This window comes from Suricata suricatta, chromosome 5, assembly GCF_006229205.1.
Source record: "Suricata suricatta isolate VVHF042 chromosome 5, meerkat_22Aug2017_6uvM2_HiC, whole genome shotgun sequence".
Classification (NCBI taxonomy): Eukaryota; Metazoa; Chordata; class Mammalia; order Carnivora; family Herpestidae; genus Suricata; species Suricata suricatta.
This window is the reverse complement of record NC_043704.1, coordinates 89515861-89524899: the sequence shown is the minus strand read 5'-3', so window position 1 is coordinate 89524899 and position 9039 is coordinate 89515861.

Genomic DNA, 9039 nt, shown 5'->3' with positions numbered 1-9039 from the left:
AGAATCCGAAGCAGGCTCCAGGCTCTGAGCTATCGACAGAGCCGACATGGGGCTCGAACCCATGAACCGCAAGATCATGACCTGATCCAAAGTCGGATGCTTAACCGACTGAGCCACCCAGGTGCCCCTCTCCTTCACCATTGCTTTAAAACAATAGTTTAAAAAACATATGTCTACAATAATAACCATTTATAGGTTAAGTAGAATCAGATAATAAGAAGGGTTTTGTTTAATGTTTATTTTTGAGAGAGAGAGAGAGAGAGAGCGAGAGCATGAGCAGAGGAAGGGCAGAGAGAAAGGGAGACACAGAATCTGATGTGGGCTCCAGGCTCTGAGCTGTCAACACAGAGCCTGAAAAGGGGCTCAAACTCACAAACCATGAGATCATGACTTGAGCCAAATTTGTTTGCTTAACTGTCTGAGCTGCACAGGTGCCCCATAATTTTTGTTTTCTTTTTTAGAGAATAAGAACTTTTAACATCCCTTCCTGTCACACCAAAAAGATTCCTTTCTTAAGGAATTGAGAGCTGGTGGGAGCCTGGGTGGCTCAGTCGATTAAGTGTTGGAGTCTTGATTTTGGTTCGGATCATGATCTCACTGTTCATAAGTTTGAGCCCCACATGGGGCTATGCTCTGACAGTGTGGGCCCTGCTTGGGAGTCTCTCTCTCTTTCTCTCTCTCTCTCTCTCTCTCTCTCGCTCTCTGTCTGCCCCTTCCATGCTCTCTCTCTCCCTCTCTCTCTCTCTCTAAAGTAAAAAAATAAATATTTTTTAAAAGAAACTAAGGATTGAGACAGCTAATGTATATATTTGTATACTAATGAAAATATCTCTGCCTTCAGATGTTTAGTGGGCCCATAAAACAATGACTGATTTTTTACGTTCATACCATAAGCAAAATAAGCCACCACACATTGTGCCCAAGATGAAAACAACTCACAGTAAGATCTTTATCCACTCATCCTTAGATATAAAGGAAAAACAAAGAATCACCAAACTGTTAAAAGAAGCCTAAAACAGGCAACCAAAATAAAAACCAACAAATGCCTAAAGATAAAGAGAAACTCCCTGAAATTGTAATCAATATATTATGATAGGTTTGGGAAGCTATTTTCATAAATATATGATGGGCATCGTCAGAAAGCAAGAAAAGTTCTTGAAAATTAAAATATGATTGTACAAATCAAATAAATAATATAATGAATATAAGAGGCCATTTTCTCAGGGAAATAAACCCAAAAACAGTACAGAAGAAAGTATAGCTGAGAAGAAAATAGATAATATCATTCCACAAAGTCCAACAACACAATAAATAAATATATCAACCAGTGCTTGCATTTATAAAGAATTAGCTCTTTGGGAAATTATTCTCCCACTATAAACAAGTAGAAAACAGGACAAACTATATGAAACAATTGTTTTGGGACATTAGACAATAAAGAACCTAGAAATGAGATACCTGTGGAAAGTGAAACAAATAAGGCAAACCCTATAATTGCTCTGGCTTACTGCCTAAAGACAATTTCCAGGCTATAATACAAAGAGGAGAATGATAATAGACATGAGAATATAGGACAAAGACAGTTTTCAATATCTGAGACATGAATCGTTGCCTGAACACCGACATTACATATATATTGGATGGGATTCCAAGTAGCTACTAAAAGAATCACCAGACAACAGGAAACTGAAAAGGCTCTGGATGGGCATGGTGGAGAGAAGGTGTAATACCCAGGGACTTCCCAATCTTCCAAAGCCCTCTTTAATAATGAGCAAAATTAATAGTAGGCCAGAGGCTGCTCTGGACTCTTCCAGCTCTAACTAAAAGCAAGCCTTAAAAGGATTAAACTAATCCTAAGTAATTTAAATGCATGCCTGAACAAAGTATACCTTTTAAAGGAATACAAGAAAATCTAGGACCTATCAATACAAAAACTACAATGTGAAGCATCCAGTAAAAAAATTGTCTATATGCACAGGAGCAGGAAAATGTGACAATTAGAGTAAAAGTCAATGGAAAGAAATTAGAAGTTAACAGAAGTTATGGAATTAGTGGCTAAATATATAAAAATAGTTATCATAATATTCTCCATATTCTCAACACTATAAAATAAAATATCAAAATGATGAGGAGAGGGATGAACATTATTACAAAACCTAAATAAAAGTTCTGAAATGTGGGGAAACAAAAAATATATATATACCCAAATGATTAACAGTAAATTATACACTGCAATCAACTTAAAATCTTGCAAGATAATCTACTCAAAATAGACAACAAGGACAGAAAGAGAAAGCTAAACAGACCAGCAGTGATCTGTGGGTCAATGTCAAGTGATCTAACATGACAGACTAGGAGTTGTTGGTCCAGAAGGAGAAGAGAGACATGGCGAGCAGATGAAGATGTTGATGGAAATAATAAAATGACCACCAAAAGCTTATAAAATATAATGAAAACTGTAAACCTATAATTTCAAAAAGCTAAGCAACCCACAAATGAGGTAAATATAGAAAAGCACACTAAGGCACATCAAAATTGAACTGGTGAAAACTAATGATAAAGTATCTTAAAAGCAGATGGAGGGAGAGAACTGATACATAATAATGGACGATATTTTGATAAAGTGAACACATGGGCACTGTAAGTTCCCACCAATTTTCCAGCAAAATAATGAACAGTTTGTCACCACAGACATATGGTAAAATTTTAAAGCACCAAGTTTAGATAATTCTGAAAGCTCTAGAAAGCAAAACAAAACAAAGCAGTATTTTTTAGAAAGTCAACTAATAACTGGTCCCCTACAAAAGAATGAGTATTAAATCAGCATCAGACTCTCATCAACAACCCCTTCTAAGTTTTAAGGAAAAGTTATTTTATCCTATAACTCTATAAGCATCATTGCTTATATGTTGTATTAGTCAGGGTTCTCCAGAGTAACAGAAATAGAAGGTACGTATGTACATTTATCCAAAAAGCAATTTATTGTTAAGATACTAGCTCATGTGATTATAGAGGCTGTAAAGTACCATGATCTGCCATTCGGACCTGGAGACCCATTCAGTGTCAGTGATTTGCTTGGAAGGCTTGAGGGCTGGGAGGTAAGGATGTAGATTCTATTTTGAGTCTGAAAGACTAAGAACCAAGAATGTCCAGGACAGAAGACTGATGTCCTAGTTCAACATCAGAATGAATTTAGCTTTTCTTTGCTTTTTTGTTCAATGCAGGTCCTTCAGGAATTAGACGATGCCCACCCCACTCACATTAGGAAATCCACCTGCTTTACTCAGTCTACCAATTCAAATATTAACCTCTTCCAGAAACACCGTCATAGACACACACAGAAATAATGTCTAACTAACAGGGATATGGCATCTGAGGTCCAGTCAAGGTGACACATAATATCAACTATCACACGTATCTTAGGTTGCTATATGTATTTTGTCCATACTTACATTTCTAGTTTTCTGTTCTCTAGTCTCACTAGCCTTTTTTTTTTTTTAATAATTTTGAACTTTCTCAGCATCTCCCTGGTACAGTGCATTACACATATTCTTTCCACTTTTGGAGATACTCTGCTTTCTTTATTTGCTAGTAAGCTCATCTTGCTCATTCCTCAGATCGCAGTTAGGTTTTCACCCTTTGATGAAATTGTGTCAAAACATAGCAAATATCCCATTGTTTGTTCCCATAGTAACACGTAATTGTCTGGCCTAGAAATTATCACAGCTGCAGTTTTACGTGTGTGTGTGTGTGTGTGTGTGTGTGTGTGTGTGTGTGATCGATTGCCCCACTAGAATGTAGATTTCTTGAGCATAGCATCACTTTTATTTTTTACTCACCATTTTATCCCAAATGTTTCATGTATCTGGCACCAAATGTTCATCCAATATATATCTGCTCAACAAATGACTAGAAAAAAATATAAATAAAAGAGATTGTTTGAAATCTACATGGTCTTACTCCCCCTGCCCAGAGAAAGGAAGGGATAGCAACACACTTCTTTGCAGTTGAACATGCGAACAAGCCCAGGGAGCGTTCTGTCCACATGACCAGTTAGTGTCCGTTAAGCTGGGCACTGTGGTTAGAGCTCCCCCACATAGGAGAGGTGGTAAGAACCAAAGGGTAGGAGAGAGAAGTATTTGAACTTCTTTCAAGTCACCTTAAATATCACCTCCATCTTTAGAGGCAGATGTTTATGTATCTTTTCCTTGGAAATCACTCTGTTTTCTCCTTTAAGGAATTTGTAGAAAACTCTTGTCCAGGAATGCATTGTTTCTATTCTATTTGTTGCTATAATTTCATCTATTCTGTTATTGTCATTTTAATGGAGAGTTAAAATGCTAAGGGGAAAAATATATTATCCGCCATCTTGAAATGGAAGATCTCCATGCATTCTGCATTCTATTGTTATTTTCAAGTTGCTTTACAAAAAATGCCAATTTCTAGAACAACTGACAGTGAGTAAAAAATGTATGTGTTTTTCATATCTAACAATGAATGTGAATTAATGAAAAAGAAGAAATGTTATGGGGATATTAAAGTGCAAGAAATATTATAAGGTTAGAAACTAAGACCACCATAAACAGATATATGGCAACATAATTTGAAATAACATTAGAACTTGAGGCAAATAGGAAGTGGATAGATATAAAGCTATAAACTCTTTCAATTTTTGCTAAGGCAAAGTAATTATTTACAGAAGACACCTGTATCAGTATATATACTATTGCCCCAATTTCTCTAACATGAAATTATTTAGATCATCCAAGGTAATACAGGAGGTATTTCAATCATAATCAAGGTATAAAACATATTGACTATATTTGCTTAATGGTTGTAACTAAATTTATGAGACATATAACACCATCAGCTTAATTGGGAAATATAATTCTTACTTCCTTAGGTTACCTATGAGCTCCCCTAGCTAGAGATCCTGATAAAATTGTAGTTTGAAACCTAAGTCTCTTTAGAGCACCCTGGTATGTAAAAGGCTGTACCTAGAAATTGTTCTGTGATTTTCTCATGTTATATGTGCCAGAAGACTTTTGATGAGTACATAACATTGCCACTCCCTTAAAACAAAAAAGACAGTTATTTATCATAAATAACAAATAGAGTTGCCTAAGCATTTTCTATCAAATCATCTTATTTAATTATCTGCAAAACAATAATATCTCACTGATACTGTTTTTTGAACTGTGTGTATATAGAGTCTCATCCCTCTCACCAATAATCTCCATGAGAACATGAGAAGTTTCTTTTTACTTGCTCTATTCCCAGAATCTACAACTTGACTGGTTATTCAATAAATATTTATTAAACAAATAAAGGGTTTCTCTAGAAAAGTACTGAAAATAAAAAATTTAATTATTTAGTTGATGTAATATGTGAGTTGTGTATTCAACAAAAAGATGTAGTAGCTCTTTCAAAACATTATTTTTAGCTTTGGTCTTATTGATCATAATTACATTAAAACAGAAAGTGATCGGTAATATGCTATATAAAAACTAGAGCCAAAGAGATTGGACTAAAAGAGTGAAATCGTTCAAAAATATAACTCTAAAAATACAAGATATAGGATACTTAGCTTAATATCAGGACATCTACAATAAATAAAAAATACCTAATGGTGGTAGTTGATTGAATTTCTGTAAAAGCACATATGATGTAACTGTCAATTTAATCTTATACTGTATGTATATGGACAGAGCAAGGAGAACATTTTCTTCAGTATCATGCACCAATTTAAAAGAACTCTGGGACGCCTGGGTGGCTCAGTCAGTTAAGCATCCAACTTCGGCTCAGGTCATGATCTCAGGGTTCTTGGGTTCAAGCCCCAGATCAGGCTCTGTGCTGACAGCTGGAAGTCTGGAACCTGCTCTAGATTCTGTGTCTCCCTCTCTCTCTGTCCCTCCCCAGCTTGTGCTCTGTCTCTCAAAAAAATAAACATTTTTAAAAAATTGAAAAAAAAAAAGGAAAATAAGAACACTGATAAGCCATACTTTATACAGAGGAACCTGACTAGAATATTGAAAAGTGAAGGAAGCATGTTGGTATCCAGCTAAAATAAAGATATCCAAAGATACGTTTTAGCCTTTCTGATTCATCTTATATCCCCAAAAATGAAAGGAAAGAAATGAATAACAAAACAAGGGAAAAAAACTAATCTAAGCTGGAAGAGTTCCCCGAGTGGATCTCAAACCATGAAAACTTCCAGGAAATCTAAAAGTATATAGAAAAGAGCAGTCTCAAAAAAGTAGGCATCAAAGCCTCACTGAGGATAACCAGAGCTTGAGGAGAATCAAGGGCAACTGAGAGGGAGAGAATTGGGGACCACCAGTGCTCCAGGTGGGTCAGCATCTGCAAACCTTCCACCATTTTCTCCCTACACCCCCACCTGAGTGTCTGCCAGGTTTAAGCCAAGAGTGGAGGAACCTGAGTCAGAGAGACTTGAGGATTCTCCAAGCCAGGGACATATGGAAAGTACCCATGCTCAGCAATACATGGTGGTCTATACCTTTATGCTAACACACTTTGCCATTCCAACAAGCTTGCATTCTGTGCTCCACCACCCAGTGTATACAAATTAGTGGCATAAAGGTCTACAAGGGAGCTTCAACTATCAAAAGTAAGCAGACTGAAGTATTATATTAGATATATTTAAAATTGTGAGAGATATATGAAGATATTGTAGTCATAAAATTAAGTTATGTGCTTCCAGAAGGACTATGGCAGCAGCTTAGATTAGGATATTCTCATTATTTCTGCAAAAAGAAAGATAAAAAGCACACACAAATTATGTGTTTATTTAAACCTGAAGAAAATTAGAATCTTCAAATTGCATGTAAATGAATGAAGTCAGAGACTGGCAGGAAACCCATGCAGGAAGTTGAAAAGATAGTGTGAGGAAAAAGCAAACAGCAAAGAGGTCTAATCAATGGAAGATATCAACAATCTCTAGAAATTTTCAGACCCAGCAAAAAGAGAGAAGCCTATCCTGAGAAGGAAGTGCTGTGAGTTCAGCTGACACGGAAGAATGTAAGCACTGGGGGAAGAGGAAATAGGCTGTACGTCGTTCAGGGGACTCGGAGAAGTTAGAGCTTAGTAAATATCAGAAAATATAAGGCAAGATCTGGGTCACTTGTTAATGGCAGCCTGTGGAAAAAAAATCATGGAAGTACAGAGCTGGAGGGATAAGCCCTTCTGAATCAAGATGGGTTCTGGGAATCAGGGAGAGGATACTCAGTAATGCCACATTATCAGAAGAAAACAATCTTAATGTTAATGTAGAGGGCAGTAGGGAACCCTTGAGTTTGAAATACCAGTCAGGCCCTTTCCTGATTCTCTTTAGATGTCATGAGCTAAGAGTTCAAGGAAATCCAATTCATATATTTATGAGAACAAAGAAGAATAGGCATACAATGATGCTATTAAGTAACAAAAAATTAATAAAGGAATACAACTTTTCTACGGTTTATTTAAAATTCAGTAGAAAAAAATTCTTATTCTCTGGCAATGAATTGATCAATTTCACATTCTACCTGCCTTGTCTCACAAAACACCATGAGAGGAGAAAGAAAGGATGATGAAAGATAGAATTCTGCTCCGCTTAATAGGAGCTGAACGTCTATGTTATGCTTAGAGGAGGAATGCTTTGAGTCAAATAGAAGATTGTAATTTTTCAAAGTTTGAAACAATGTCTCTGCTGAAATGAGTTTTTGTTTGTTTTGTTTTGTTTTGTTTTGTTTTTAAACAAAGTAAAAGAAGAGATGCAGAGTCACAAGGGGGTGTCCTTTAGAAAGCTCTTTACTCAGCTGTTGATGAGAATTTGATAGAGTACAGTAGGAAGTAATAATTGGGAAAATACAAGTTTTACTTTAATCAAATCAATCACATGATCTCATTTGATTTCACAGCATGAGTGCAGGTTTTAATACTATTTGCATTTTATGGTCAAGAAATCTGGGGCTCGGAAAAGTTAAGCTTGATCATAAGTGAACTAGCTGATGTACAAACTGAAATCTTCCGAGCTCAAATACCGTGCTATTTTACTGTCCTGTTATATTTTTAAAATTGCACAACCAATATAGGCCATTTATGTTCTTTATTAATATAATAAATTTCACCAGATCTCCACATTTCAAAGTGCTTTCCATCTTTTTAATGTTGATTTCATATATGACATTTCCCCGAACACCTAAAATCCCCTAATTACAACTCACCTTCCCCCACAGACATGATCTCTTCTCTCACAATCTCAAGGAATGTTAAGACTTTTGTTGTCGTCTGCTTGTGTTCCTGTATGCATGTCTGCTCTGTTCCCAGTAGATAGTAAGTTTCTCAGTAATAAAGGATCACTAATAGTGCATGGTACATTATTTTGCACCTAATTAGTTCGTGAGTTTGTCTAAATTAAATAATATGCATAGTACTTTAAATGTCTTAAAGAATCAGGCCTAGAATGCCTAGTCCTGATTTGATTTACAAAATTTTACGCATAGTATTGTTTGGTTAAATATTTACTTGAAAGAATGAATGAGTATTAAGTTCTAAGGAAAATTAACAATAAGGCAGGCAATTTAACATAAATATTAATACAAAAAATAATGGAATAAACTATTGGACATGTAGACAAATCTGGGAATTGTTCGTTCATTCTCTGCAATGGATTGGACATTTCCTTAAAGTATATCCACAGTAAATTTCTAGTATCTGCATAAAGTCACCCATTTGTTAGCTTTCATAATGGTTAATTTAGGGGTCAATTTAAGTGGGACACTGGGTGCCCAAATCTTTGGTTAAATCTTATGCTGAATGTGTCTGTGAAGGTGTTTCTGGATGAAATTAACTTTTGAATCAATAAACTGAGGAAAGCAGATTACCCCTTCTAGTATGAGTGGCTTCATCCAATCCGTTGGAGGCCCATGTAGAACACCAATAACAAAAATCTAAAAGTGCACTCACTTTCTCTGCTTGACTATCTCTGATCCAGGACTTCTGTCATCTCTTGCCTCAGACTCAGACTTGAACAGAAACTTA